Source organism: Oncorhynchus kisutch, linkage group LG7 (genome assembly GCF_002021735.2).
Source record: "Oncorhynchus kisutch isolate 150728-3 linkage group LG7, Okis_V2, whole genome shotgun sequence".
NCBI lineage: Eukaryota > Metazoa > Chordata > Actinopteri > Salmoniformes > Salmonidae > Oncorhynchus > Oncorhynchus kisutch.
In genome coordinates, this window is record NC_034180.2 from 15,686,803 (window position 1) to 15,697,129 (window position 10,327).

The window sequence follows — 10,327 nt, forward strand, 5'->3', positions numbered from 1 at the left end:
CAACTGTATCGTCTCGCTATTGTTATTTTAATGCTGCTCTTTAATTACTTGTTACCTTAATTTCTTCTTCTTATTCGTATTAATATAAAAAATGGCATTGTTGGTTAGGGACTCGTAAGTTAGCATATTCGGCGAATGTAACTTAAACAATTTGATTTGATTTGATTGGCCTGACTGAAACATGGCTTAAGCCTGATGAATTGACTGTGTTAAATGAGGCCTCTCCTCCTGGTAACACTAGTGACCATATCCCCTGCGCATCCCGCAAAGCCGGAGGTGTTCCTAACATTTACAACAACAAATGTTAATAAAAAAAATGACTGCATTTTCATCTTTTGAGATTCTAGTCATGAAATCTATATAGCCTACTGTTTATAGCTACTGTTTACAGGCCTCCTGGGTTGTATACAGCGTTCCTCACTGATTTCCCTGAATTCCTATCGGACCTTGTCATCATGGCAGATAATATTCACATTTTTGGTGACTTTAATATTCACATGGAAAAGTCCACAGACCCACTGCAAAAGGCTTTCGGGGCCATCATCGACTCGGTTGTTTTTGTCCAACATGTCTCCGGACCTACTCACTGCCACAGTCATAACCTGGACCTAGTTTTGTCCCGTGGAATAAATATTGTGGATCTAAACGTTTTTCCTCATAATCCTGGATTTTCAGACTTCCATTTTATTACATTTGCAATCGCAACAAACAAACAAACAATTTGCTTAGACCCCAACCAAGGATCATCAAAAGCCATGGTATACATTCTCGGACAATCCAATGATTCCTAGATGCCCTTCCAGACAAGGGAGTCTGGAAGGGCACCTACCCAAGGACGTCTGAGAACAAGAATCAGTTAACCACCTAACTGAGGAACTAAATGTAACCCTGCGTAATACCCTAGATGCAGTCGCACCCCTAAAAACTAAAAATATTTGTCACAAGTAACTAGCTCCATGGTATAGAGAAAATACCCGAGCCCTGATGCAAGCTTCCAGAAAATTGGAATGAAAACTAGCTTTGGAAGACAGTACAGTGCAATTACAAATAGCCCTCACTGCTGCTCCATCATCCTATTTTTTTCAACCTAATTGAGGAAAATAAGAACAATCCAACATTTGTTTTTTTATACTGTCGCAAAGCTAACTAAAAAGCAGCATTCCCCAAGAGGATGGCTTTCACTTCAGCAGTGATGAATTCATTAACTTCTTTGACGAAAATATCATGATCATTAGAAAGCAAATCACGGACTCCTCTTTGAATCTGCATATTTCTACAAAGCTCAGTTGTCCTGAGTCTGCACAATACTGCCAGGACCTAAGATCAATGGTGAGAGTCAAGTTTTTAAAATCCTATATCTCTTGACACGTTCATGAAAATAGTCATGGCCTCTAAACCTTCAAGCTGCATACTGGACCCTATCCCAACTAAACTACTGAAAGAGTGGCTTTCTGTGCTTGGCCCTCCTATGTTGAACATAATAAACTGCTCCCTATCCACTGGATGTGTACTAAACTTGATAAAGCCAAAACTTTGACCTAGAAAATGTTTTTTTTTAAATCCTCTCAAAAATGATAGAAAAGCTGTTGCGCTGCAACTCACTGCCTTCCTGAAAACAATTCATGTATAAGAAACACTGGTTTTAGACTCCATCATAGCACTGAGAATGTACACATGGAGGTAAATTAGCGTTTAATGGCATCAGACCAATGCTCTGCATCTGTCCTCGTGCTCTTAGACCTTAGTGCTGCTTTTGATACCATCAATCACCACATACTTTTGGAGAGATTGAAAACCCTAATTGGTCTACAATGACAAATTCTTACCTGATTTAGATCTTATCTGGCGGAAAGATACCAATTTGTCTCTGTGGATGGTTTGTCCTCTGACAAATCAATTATACGTTTTGGTGTTCCGCAAGGTTCCGTTTTAGGACTACTTGTGTTTTTTTTACCAAGAAGGAGAGTGATGGAGTGCTGGATCAGATGACCTGGCCTCCACAATCACCCGACCTCAGCCAAATTGAAATGGTTTGGGATAAGTTGGTCCGCAGACTGAAGGAAAGCAGACAACAAGTGCACAGCTTATGTGGGAACCCCTTCAAGAATGTTGGAAAATAATACCTCATTGAAGCTGGTTGAGAGAATGTCAAGAGTGTGCAAAGTTGTCATCAAGGCAACCCTTGGCTAATTTGAAAAATCTAAAATCTAAAATATATTTTGATTTGTTTAACACTTTTTTGGTTACTACATGATTCCATGTGTTATTTCATAGTTTTGATGTCTTCACTAGTAAAAATAAAGAAAAACTCTTGAATGAGTAGGTGTGTCCAAACTTTTGACTGGTACTGTATACATATTTTTTTTACTGCAACCGTCAACCACACAAGGATTCAGTCTAAATGTGTGTAGACAGCCTGCTACTGCCACTCTGCTAATCATCAGATGGGGGGAGGAGAGGAGAGGGGACACACGTGGGTAACTGTCTTGATTGGGTAACTGATGAATAAAAATACAAAAATAAACTGCATAATAAATAAATGTTACTGTTAAATTGTGTGAGTCAGTGGATGGGCCCGAGTCAGTGGATGGGCCCAAGTCCATAAGGGGCCCAAGAGGCAAAAAAAAAAAAAGATCAAAATGACGTTATTTGTATTATTATAAAAAATATTATCCAACCATATAAAGAAACCAAAGCCCTTATGAGCCCTTACAACCAGGGCTTATGATTTCTTAATCCGGCCCTGGTTGTCAACCAAGCTGTGATGTATTCATTAGGTATGTCATAGCTAATTTTAAAATATGCATTATGATGAGTGGGGTGCCACTCAAAGATTCGCAAAGGCGAGTGGGAAAGCTGCCGTTACCGTCAATGTTACTCGCCAATGGGACATCAAAAACTGTAATATCTTATGTTTCACGGAATCGTGGCTGAATGATGACATGGATATTCAGCGAGCGGGATATATGCTTACCGGCAACATAGAACAGCACAGATGAGGGGAGTGGGGCGGTCTGTGCATATTTGCAAACAACACAACACGAAATCTAAGGAAGTCTCTAGATTTTGCTTGCCTGAAGTTGAGTATCTTGTGATAAAATTCAGACCACACTACTTGCCTATAGAGATTTCAGCTATACTTTTCGTGGCATTTCGTGGCTGTTTATTTACCATCACAGACAGATGCTGGCACTAAGACTGCAGTCAGCTGTATAAGGAAACCGTTCACCCAGAGGCGGCGCTCCTAGTGGCCGGAGACTTTAATGCAGGGTTACTTAAATCAGTTCTACCAAATTTCTATCAAAATGTTAAATGTGCAACCATAGGGATTTTTTTTTTAGATCACCTGTATTCCACACACAGAGACGCGTACAAAAGTCTCACTCGCCCTCTATTTGGTAAATCCGACTACAACTGTATCCTCCTGATTCCGGCTTACAAGCAAAAATTAAAGCAGGAAGCACCAGTGACTCGGTCTATAAAAAAGTGGTCAGGTGAAGCAGATGCTAAACTACAGGACTGTTTTGCTATCACAGGCTGGAACATGTTCCAGGATTCTTCCGTTGGCATTGAGGAGTACACCACATCAGTCACTGGCTTTATCAATAAGTGCATCGAGGACGTCGTCCCCACAGTGACTGTACGTACATACCCCAAACAGAAGCCATGGATTACAGGCAACATTCGCACTGAGCTAAAGGGTAGAGCTGCCGCTTTCAAGGAGCAGGACTCTAACCCGGAAGCTTATAAGAAATCCTGCTTATGCCCTCCGACAAACCATCAAACAGGCAAAGAGTCAATACAAGGCTAAGATTGAATCCTACTACACCGGCTCCGACGCTCATCTTATGTGGCAGGGCTTGCAAACTATTACAGACTACAAAGGGAAGCACAGCCGCGAGCTGCCCAGTGACACGAACCTACCAGACGAGCTAAATCACTTCTATGCTCGCGTCGAGGCAAGCAACACTGAGGCATACATGAGAGCATCAGCTGTTCCGGACGACTGTGTGATCACGCTCTCCGTAGCTGATGTGAATAAGACCTTTAAACAGGTCAACATTCACAAGGCTACAGGGCCAGATGAATTACCAGGACAAGTGCTCCAGGCATGTGCTGACCAACTGGCAGGTGTCTTCACTGACATTTTCAACATGTCCCTGATTGAGTCGAATACTGTCATGCCCTGTCCTTAGTTATCTTAGTTTTCTTTATTATTTTGGTTAGGTCAGGGGGTTTTGTGGGTTATTGTCTATGTGTAGTTGCATGTCAGCACTCGTGTTTATAGCTTCACGTTCGTTTTGTTATTTTGTTAGTCTGTTTAGTGTTCTTCGTGTAAATAAAGGGGAATGTATTCATCTCACGCTGTGCCTTGGTCTCCTCGAGATGATGAACAAGACAGAATAACCCACCGAACAAGGACCAAGCAATGTGAAAAGGAGGAACAGCGCTTAATGGGGAGATGGACCTGGGAGGAGATATTAGATGGAGCAGGATGCTGGACACAGCCGGGGGAGTATCGCTGTCCTAAGGAGGAGTTAGAAGCAGCGAAAGCGGAACGGAGATACTACGAGGAGAAATACAGGGGGGGGGCACACGAGGAGATTGGCTGAGTCAGGTAGGAGACCTGAGCCAACTCCTCGTGCTTACCGTGGGGAGCGTGTAACTGGTCAGGCACCCAGACCCTCCCATATAGGTTTGGTCTCCACATCACCAACAATCTAGAATGGTCCAAACACACCAAGACAGTCATGAAGAGGGCAAAGCCTATTCCCCCTCATGAAACTAAAAATATTTGGCATGGGTCCTCAGAACCTCAAAAGGTTCAACAGTTACAACATTGAGAGCATCCTGACTGACCTGGTACAGCAATTGCTCAGCCTCTGACCGCAAGTCACTACAGAGGGTAGTGCGTACGGCCCAGTACATCACTGGGGCTAAGCTGCCTGCCATTCAGGATCTCTACATCAGGCGGTGTCAGAGGAAGGACCTAAAAATTGTCAAAGACCCCAGCCACCTCAGTCATAGACTGTTCTCTCTACTACCGCATGGCAAGCGGTACCGGAGTGCCAAGTCTAGGAAAAAAAGGCTTCTCAACAGTTTTTACCCCCAAGCCATAAGACTCCCAAACAGGCAATTAAATGGCTACCCAGATTATTTGCATTGTGTGCCCCCCCAACCTCTCTTTTACACTGCTGCTACTCTCTGTCTATCATATATGCACAGTCACTTTAACTAAAGATTCATGTACATACTACCTCAATTGGCCCGACCAACCAGTGCCCCCGCACATTGGCAAACCGGGCTATCTGCACTGTGTCCCGCCACCCACCATCCGTCAACCCCTCTTTTACGCTACTGCTACTCTCTGTTTATCATATATGCATAGTCACTTTAACCATATCTACATGTACATACTACCTCAATCAGCCTAACCGGTGCCTGTATATAGCCTCACTACTGTTATTGCCTCGCTACTGTATATAGCCTCGCTACTGTTATTGCCTTGCTACTGTACATAGCCTCACTACTGTTATTTTTCACTGTCTTTTTTACTGTTGTTTTTATTTCTTTACTAACCTATTGTTCACCTAATACCTTTTTTGCACTGTTGGTTAGAGCCTGTAAGTAAGCATTTCACTGTAAGGTCTACTACACCTGTTGTATTCGGCGCACGTGACAAATAAACTTTGGTTTGATTTGATTTGGTTTTGTAAAGAGGAATGGTCCAAAATTCCTCCTGACTGTTTTCCAGATTTGATCTGCAACTACAGAAAACATTTGGTTGAGGTTAATGCTGCCAAAGGAGTGTCAACCAGTTATTAAATCCAAGGGTTCACATACTCTTCCCACCCGTCACTGTGAACACAGTGTGTTCAATAAAGACATACAAACGCATAATTGTTTGTTATTAGATTAAGCTGACTTTGTTTGTCTATTGTTGTGATTTATATTAAGATTAGATCAAATTTGATGACCAATTTTTGCAGAAATCCAGGTATTTCCAAAGGGTTCACATACTTTTTCTTGCCACTGTACAACATTATTCATGAACAAAACACTGTGTCATGATTTTGTGCTTAAAGGAATGACTTTTCTGAAGATGACAGAAAAAGCGTTCCTACCTCTCATAGTGCATCAACATGATTTGAGCACGCAGGGCAAAATGTAAGTACACACTTGTAACGGCTTTCTTCCTGGGAAAGAGAGGACCAAAGCGCAGCGTGGTGAGTGTTCATCTTCTTTAATAATAAATCCCAACTTAACACTTCAAATTACAAAACAACAACTGTGAAAACAAAATAAAAATAAAAAATTTAATTAAATTTTAAAAAATTAATAATTAAAAACAGTCCTATCTTGTGCATAGAGACACAGACAGGAAACAATCACCCACAAACCCCAACACAAAACAAGCTACCTAAATATGGTTCCCAATCAGAGACAATGACTAACACCTGCCTCTGATTGAGAACCATATCAGGCCAAACACAGAAACAGACAAACTAGACACACAACATAGAATGCCCACCCAGCTCACGTCCTGACCAACACTAAAACAAGGAAAACACACAAGAACTATGGTCAAAACGTGACAACACTCCGCTATTACCGGGATGCAGGGATGCATAATAACAAATCAACATGCTATATTAATATATAAACCTGGTGAAATTCACAAAGTATTTTAATTAACAACTGTTACCCTGGAAACAATCAAATGTATTTCCTTTATTAGAGTCTCCATGGACTTCTGACTCCCATGTGCACGTTCCCATTGTCAAATAACAAATATTACCGGTAGTGGAATGGCACAATATGTGCATTTTTATGTAAGGCTGTCATAGTTTCCCACTCAACAGTAAATGTCACCAGCCCTTGATTTTACAGAAAAATTCAATATTTGTCTAAAATAAAATAAAAAAACACATTAGTCAAGGATCCACACTTGACAAGGCAGGTGATATTTGTATTGTCTGTCATTTAGAGGAGATGAGCGGGCAGTTAATCCTTCATTAGCCTCTCCTGGTAGAGTCTATGGTGTTGTTGAAAACCTGTTATTAGGGTCACTACAGAGGTGCTACGCTCACACACCCTCTCTTCCGTCCTGTCCTCTCACATCTAGTCACACTCCCTCCCTCCCTCGTTTCTCTGTCCTCTGCACCTGGATAGGGGACGGATGGTGGTGTGAGTGACAGAGAGAGGGAGAGAGCGAGAGTGATATGTGTGTGTGTGTGTGTGTGTGTGTGTGTGTGTGTGTGTGTGTGTGTGTGTCTGTGTGTGTGGTGGGTGGGATGGGGGGGGGGGGGGGGTACATAATCAACAGGAGATGGGTGTCAGTGTATCCATTAACTTTTGTATTCTCTCTCTCCTAAGAGGATCTGACAGCCTTGTCCATAGGCTCTCTGCTCACCTGCACTGAGTTCCGGATGTCACACTGATTATTGCATCTTCCTTTAATTAATCGAACAGAAAAACATTGTTATGAAACTGATTCAACTAGATCTAGTTTCAAAGACATAGATTCGCTTTCCAGGACACAGATTAAGTTTAGTCCTAGACTAAAAGCACTTTCAATGGAAAATCACCATTGAGCATGCTTTTTAGTTCAGCACTATATCTGTGTCTGGGAAACCGACTCCTGCATTCAAAAAACATTTACGTGGTTATAAGCAATAGTGCTTAAAGCTAGACTCCGCAGTTTAAACAATAACAAAGTGCCGCCCTGCCTCTGTTTTGGTACAACACTGAGGGATGGGCCTGGAGAAATGTAACCACTCTCAAATTCATAGACAGAGTTATGGATGCCAGGACTGACCATCCATAATATCTAAATTATTGTTGTCCACGTTTCGAATCTATACAGTGTTGGTTTGCGTTTACATTGTGTATAAACATTGGAGTAAAACAAGCGTATATTTTGGGTTCTGATGGGGTGCGAGAGTTGATCTAAGCTGGTGATGCATTCATAAGTTATATTCTTCAAGAATCAATGGGAATATATCATTCATTTATAAGTCCAAAAATCTATGTAGCGACTAAGGATTCTAGCTTTAAAATTCCAAACAGGGAAAACAGTAAAAAAACATTTAAAACACAAAGTTAAACTTCCAGGGGTAATCATGACATTGGGACATGTACTTTCATGGAAAAGTAACAGCCTACATAAAAAAAGAGTATAGTATACTGTAGTCTTATGATATACATTTTTTTAAATTGGGGACTTTACTGCCGTATTCACTGTAGTGTTTTTGCTCAGTGTTTTTGCAACAAAACACTAGTGAATACTGTAGTACTTTCTGTAATGTTTTAGCGGACATTACTGTAGCACAGGGGTTGGAACGGGTTCAGGGAACAGAACCAAATACCGCAAAATGACAAAACTTTTCAAGGAACAGAAACGGAACCGGGAACAAAAGTGATCGGTACTGTTCCATAACAGAACCGGTATTTTAAATCATGGGAACCGGTTAATATCGTTATTTTACGTTCAGACATTTCCACTATGCAAAGCCCTCACTCTGTCACTTGTCTTTAGCCTAACTTAGTCTGCAGTGTCTGCCTGCAAGGTGGAAATCTTTGCCAGGGTGTGTGTGTTTAGGCTAAATGCCCCTTTCTTCAACAAATCATAGGCTACTGTACTGACGTTACAAGCATTATTTGTTATTAGCTAGAGACGAATGGATTCACATTTTCAATGCTAGTTAAAGGATAGGCCTAGTTTTCACGTTTCACGTTGGATTTAGTAACTACGAAAAGGTAAGACGTCTTTTTAATTCTGGTGTCGCTCTGTATACACAAGCTTGTTAGCTAGCTGGTTCAAGCTTGTTAGCTAGATAGCTCAAAGGACATTCATAGTTCCTCCATAGAAGGACCTCGTATAATTATATGGACCTAATTCAGACAATGCATGTCACAACAAGATGCCCAGTGCTTCAAAACTCCTCCTTAACCCACCCTCTCTCTCTCTCTCTCTCTCCACCTGCAAAATTTCAGTTAAATCTTGCGCCATACTGTAGGCTACACTTGTCTGTCCATCACGCATGTAAACAAATAGCTTATCTTGCTCTATCAGCACTGGTAGGTGAAGTCATTTAATGAGTTAAATGTAAAAACAAAAATGATTTCACAGGGTAAAAAAGGAACAGAACGGAACGATACAAACTGGTTCTTTTTGGGGGTTCGAACCGGTTCAGAACTTTGTTTTACTGGTCGTAAAAGTGGAACGGAATGAAAAAAATTGTGGTTCTGTTCAGAACGAAACGATTGGGGGAAAAAATTACAGTCCCAGTAGGATTAACGTCAGTGTTTTTGTTTTATAATCTTTTGTTTTATTATCTTTAAAAACAAAATACTTGGGGGGGATTTCTCATTGAGGAAACTCACTGGACAAACACTAAAAGTAGTGATGGGATGATTGATAGCGGAGCTCCGACACTCGGATGCAGTTTCCAAACCACTACTGATTCGACACAACATTTGACAGATGTCGGAATCACTATTGCACTCCACACTGCCCTTTCCCACCTGGACAAAAGGAACACCTACGTGAGAGCGCTGAGCCTACAGCTCAGGGTTCAACACCATAGTGCCCTCAAAGCTCATCACTAAACTAAGGACTGCAACTGGATCCTAGACATCCTGATGGGCCGCCCCCAGGTGGTAAGAGTGGGTAACAACACATCTGCCACGCTGATCCTCAACACGTGGAACCCTCGAGGTGGCGTGCTCAGTCCCCTCCTGTACTCCCTGTTCACCCATGACTGCATGGCCAAGCACGACTCCAACACCATCATTAAGTTTGCAGATGACACAACAGTGGTAGGCCTGATCACCGGCAACAATGAGATCTGGCAGTGTGGTGCCAGGATAACAACCTCTCTCTCAACATGATCAAGACAAAGGAGATGATCGTGGACTACAGGAAAAGGCGGGCCAAGCATGCCGCATTCTCATCGACGGGGCTGTAGTGGAGCAGGTTGAGAGCTTCAAGGTCCTTGGTGTCCACATCACCAATGAACTATCATGGTCCAAACACACCACGACAGCCGTGAAGAGGGAAGGATTAACACATATTCCCCCTCAGGAGACTGAAAAGATTTGGCATGGGTCCTCAAATCCTTAAGAAGTCCTACAGCTGCACTATCGAGTGCATCCTGACTGGTTGCGTCACCACCTGGTATGACAACTGCTCGGCTTTCGACCGCAAGGTGCTACAGAGGGTAGTGCGTACGCCCAGTACATCACTGGGGCCAAGCTTCCTGCCATCCAGGACCACTATACCAGGCGGTGACAGATGAAGGTCCTAAAAATGGTCAAAGACTCA